Source organism: Jaculus jaculus, chromosome 7 (genome assembly GCF_020740685.1).
Source record: "Jaculus jaculus isolate mJacJac1 chromosome 7, mJacJac1.mat.Y.cur, whole genome shotgun sequence".
Taxonomy (NCBI): domain Eukaryota; kingdom Metazoa; phylum Chordata; class Mammalia; order Rodentia; family Dipodidae; genus Jaculus; species Jaculus jaculus.
Window position 1 is genome coordinate 157,989,227 of NC_059108.1, and position 4,943 is coordinate 157,994,169.

The following is a 4,943-nucleotide window of genomic DNA, read 5'->3' on the forward strand; positions in this document are numbered from 1 at the left end:
TCATAGCATTTCAAGTTTTTTGAGGAATGAATTTCATATATACCCTAGAAAGTTTCCATGAACTTTATTTGAATCAAGGAGGACATTTCAGATAACCTGTCTAGACATGATTCAGTTTAGCATAAATGAAGATGAAATAAAATGGAACCTGGGAACTACAAAATTTGCCTGGGGGTTACACAGTGACCATTGAGATGGCCAGGCCTATGGACGCCATTGGCTTAAAAGCCATCAGATATTCCCACCATCTAGATCTCTCCATGGATAGGGGGTTCCTATCTGTAGCTGCCCCAAGGTAAAAGTAGAAGTGATAAAACACAGACAAATAACAGAATCAATTGAGAGGTAATTCAAAACCACAAAACAGTCCATGCAAAAGAAAACTTTATGGGCTAATACTGAAGAGACATTTGTGAAGGAAGTGATGGGAAATTTCATAACTCTTCCAAAGAATAGTTGAAAAGGGGTCATGTGGAAACTCAGCTTCTGAGTCAGAACCTCATATACCAAATCTAACCATGCCAGAAGAAACTTGAAGACCATTATCCATGAAGAACTTAGTATACAAATCCTCAATAAGGTACTCTCAAGGTTGAAAAAAAGTATACAACAGCCTTGTAAAGAACCACATACTATGGCAATTCTAGCCATGACTGAAACATCATTAAATTTTTCTACTTTAAGATAAAGTATAAAGTATAATCTTAAAGTAGAAAATTTTAATGATGTTTCAGTCATGGCTAGAACAGCAAAGTTATAGCAATTCTGAACAAGAAGAACAAATTTGAAGATGCCACATTCCATGGTTTCAATATATGTATATTATTCTAAGCTACAGTCTACGCATTTACAATCACCACCTTTTGATCTTCACCTCACTTTCTGGTTCAAAGATGGAACTTTAATGTATGCACTTATTTTATATAGGGGCCAACCAATATTCTGGGAAGACACAAGGGCATTAATTCCAGTGATGAGGGTTTGGAACTTATTGATATAGGAGATTGGAATACTTTCAAATCAAAAGGGCCATTCTTGGCTCTTGGTTGGGCTTTAAAATGGGAGTTGGGATGCCAAGCTGTCACAGTCATACAAAACCTCCACTGAGTCAGTGGTCTCTAAGTTCTTGTCTCATGAATTCAAATAATGACCTCCACAGACCATAAAGGGTGAATATTGGAAAGATCTTATTATAGAGATTAAGAGGAGAAAAGAAGGGAGATCATCTATAATGCAGAAAGGATCCCCAGAAAATTATAAAACAGAGTAACAACTTGGTTACTTTGATAAGGGAAAGTAACTGGAATTTACTGGATGTGGGCCTAGTTGGTCAGTCTAGTTCCCATGCCAGGTGTCTAGGGGCCTTGTAATGTTAACGTAATCCTGTCAGGATTCTAGGGAAGGGGAGTTCTTTTTGAGAAGAGATAAGGAAAACTCAGATCACGGGCCATGTGTTCAGGCATCTTATAATCTTATTCACATATTTAAGTTGGGTTTCTAGAGAAAAAGTAATCTTTTTCACCTCATGTCAGGTTTCCAGAAAAGGACTCCTTTAGGGTAAAAGAGATAAGGAAAAACCAGAGCCCTCCTTACAGACTCAGAGGGACATTTACTGTTTTTAGATAAAAACCAAATTCAGTGTATTACCCTCGACTGCCTACCCAATTTCTTTCTCATTTCCTTCTCTGAAGAGTTAAGTTTAAGGGCCTTATTGTGATATAATAATGTCTAAAAGATCACACTTTATTTTATTATCCTTTGGCATGAGAATATCCATATTAATGTTGAGCAGATACAAACTTTCAGAGAATAGAAGAAATCCTACAAATCATTACCCAAAAAGCCAATATCCTGATTAATACATTGGAAATGGTTTTGGATACACACTCCTCCAAAGAAAACATCTGTACAGTGAACAAATAATGAGAAGCTTCTCTGTTTTACAAGGTGTCAGAGAAATGTCAATCAGTAGCAGAAGTGGATACTTTTTTTAACATCATATTTTGGAAATTAACTGATACATCCAGTATATGTAACCAGTTACCCCAAATGTATACAGAATATAACAAAGCTGTGAATCAAACAGTGTCTCAGATATCTCCATTCTCATATTCATAGCAGCACTGTTCATAAAGGACAAGACCTAAATGTACATTGCAGGAAAGGCGATGTATGTGCATGTGTTAGTTATGCAAATAAGGGACATTCTGATACAGAAAGTTGGAACTCTTGCCATTTCCAACACCTCTGGCAGTATTTTGTTAGGTGGAATCAGCAGCGCACAGACAGGGAACTGATACAGGATATCAGTTATCTGCACAGTAAGAAAACCAAACTCAGGTTAGTATAGAGTGGAATGGTGGCCATCATGGGTTTTATGAGGAAGAAAAGTAGCAAGAGTTTATCAGAATGCAGAGCTTATTTTCTGCAAGAAGGTTAAATTCTGGAGATCTACTATACAACTCTAGCCTATGAGCAATAGTTCTGTAGAATGTGCTGACAATGTTCCAAGGGACATATGTTTAACTTTTATGTTTAGAAGAAAACATGTGAGGGAGGGACAGGTTGAAGTAACAGATAAGATTTTGCATTGTTAGTGATTATTTTCGATGGTTTAATGTGTTTTAACTTTTTTTTTTTAACCCTTCAGAAAGTCCTTTAATAAGAATAGACCAGAGGTTCCTCATCTCCTGCTCTACTCCTCTTTCCCTCACCACAGTGACTCTTCTTATTCCACGCTCCATGCCAGCCATGAGGCAGCCCTTCCTCAAGATTGCCTGGGACTAGGCAGGAAGCCATCCACTTCAGAGTGCAGGAAAATAAAGAAGGGTTTTGAAGCTACTCTGTAGACGTGGGCGTCCACAGGGTAAGGTTTTTGGAAAGGAACATTGGGTTGGGTGGGTGAGAAGATCCTATGACCAGGCTCACATGCTTGAGGCTCAAGGACACTTAAATGTAACTTGGGTACTCTCTGGCTTTGAGGTGATGGGATACCATCTCTTTACACACAGCACGGTAGGCATCTTCTGCCTGGAGTTTGGGTCGGGTAGGTAAGCATCCCAGATCCAGTGCAATCCAGTGAGGTAGGCAAAAGATTCCATCCTGGTCCTCCTGTAGAACCCCCCTGAATGGCCCAGGGTTCTGCAGATGAAAGACTGACAGGGACACTATGGGGTGATCTCCGAATCTTTTCCTTGCGCTCACCTGCCACTCCCCCTTCTGTAGTGTTCCGGCTCTGTGGTGGCAGGCTGCATCTCATAGGCCAGAGAAATATGGTAGCTCTTTTAGAAGGATAGGGTCTTGCGGTATATTACAGACTAGTCTTGAACTCATGACCCTCCTTCCTTGGCCTTCTATCCCTGCTGGGATTACAAATGAGTTGCCGGGCGTGGTGGCGCAAGCCTTTAATCCTAGCACTGGAGAGGCACAGGTAGGAGGATCGCCCTGAGTTCGAGGCCACCCTGAGACTACATAGTGAATTCCAGGTCAGCCTGGGCTAAATGAGTATCACTTCACCCAGCTGCCAGTATTCTGGCATCTAGCTGGGCACCCACAGGGTTGCCCCTTTCCCCTTCCCCCGAGTCTCACCAAAGTGTAGTGTGGGTCTCTGCAAGTCCAGACCTGGTTCCCTCCCTCTGCTCTCCAGCCCTCAGCTGTGCATCATCTCCTCTGTCTCGGTGTCTTTTTTACCCACACCTTTGCCTCTACAAAGTGCCTTCTACTTCCACGGCCCTGTTCTCCCAGCCGTCACCTCCACAATCTCTCCATGCCCTTCTTCCAGAGTGTTCTCTGCACCACACCCACTCCTCCCCGAGCCCTGGACCACGAAAGGAGTTCTCAGTAGGCCTCCAGAGCCTCCCGCCCCAGGCCCCGGCCCGTGGAAGTGGGTGCGCTGATGCTTGCGGAAGTTAGAGGAGTTGTTGAACGAGCGGTCATAGAGGGCGCAGCGGAAGGGGCGCTCCCCGGTGTGGATGCGGGCGTGGCCGCTCAGCACCGACGACTGCGTGAAGCCCTTGCAGCAGACGCCGCAGTGGTAGGGCCGCTCGCCCGTGTGCACTCGCTCGTGGTCTCGCATGTCTGATGAGCGGCGGAAGGGCTTGGCGCAGAACCTGCAGGCGAAAGGCTTGCCCACCGCTGCACCCGCGGCCGCTGCAGCCACCACCACCTCCGACCTCTCCTGGGGCACCCTTGGGTTCAGCTCTCGAACTGATGCCATGGCTGGAAGTCTGCAAGACGTGCCTGGCTCCGCCTTGTGTCGGTGCTGATGCTGCAGCAGAGGCGCTAAGGCCTTAAAGGCCCGGGGGCAGAGCGGGCAGCGGTAAGGCCGCTCTCCAGTGTGCAAACTGTAGTGGGCGCGCAGGCTGGCCGGCCCTGGGCAGCTGTGGCCACACACGTGACACCGGCTTGCACCCCCACCTTGCCCGCCCTCTTCCACACGTGCCAGGTGGCCATGTTCATGGAACAGCAGCTCTGAGACCAAGCGGAAGGCAGCTGGACACAGGGCACAGTGAAAGGATCCTGGCTCCGGGGGCTCAGGGACCAACGTGGTGTCTGTGACTTTGAACACCTAGATCTCGATGAGGTCACCTGGGGGTGTGGCAGGACGGCCATCGTCAGGCACCAGGACCAGGTCCGGAGGCTCTGGGGATCGCGCCTCGGGGTCGGTGAGCTCGGAACCCCAGGCTGTGGGCGCGTGGCGGCCATCTTGTGCCTGAGCCCCCCGACCCCCGAAGCCAATGAGCGCTCTGTGAGGGTCGGCCAGGCTGGCGTAAGAGGTGATGCGCAAGCCCTGTTTTTTTAACTTTTATATAACAGGTCAATTTGCGTATGATAAGTTCTATTTCAGGCATATGGTGTAATCACTTTATTGATAGGTAGAAGCCAGATGAATGACCAATGACATTTAGGAAGATGGTAGCTGCATGATGGATGGTTGCATATAT

General features: G+C 46.1%; 1 pseudogene; it reads right to left on the reverse strand.

The window, feature by feature from the left end:
- Positions 1-3,646: 3,646 nt before the first annotated feature.
- On the reverse strand, positions 3,647-4,704 carry LOC123462242 (annotated as a pseudogene).
- Positions 4,705-4,943: the final 239 nt, after the last annotated feature.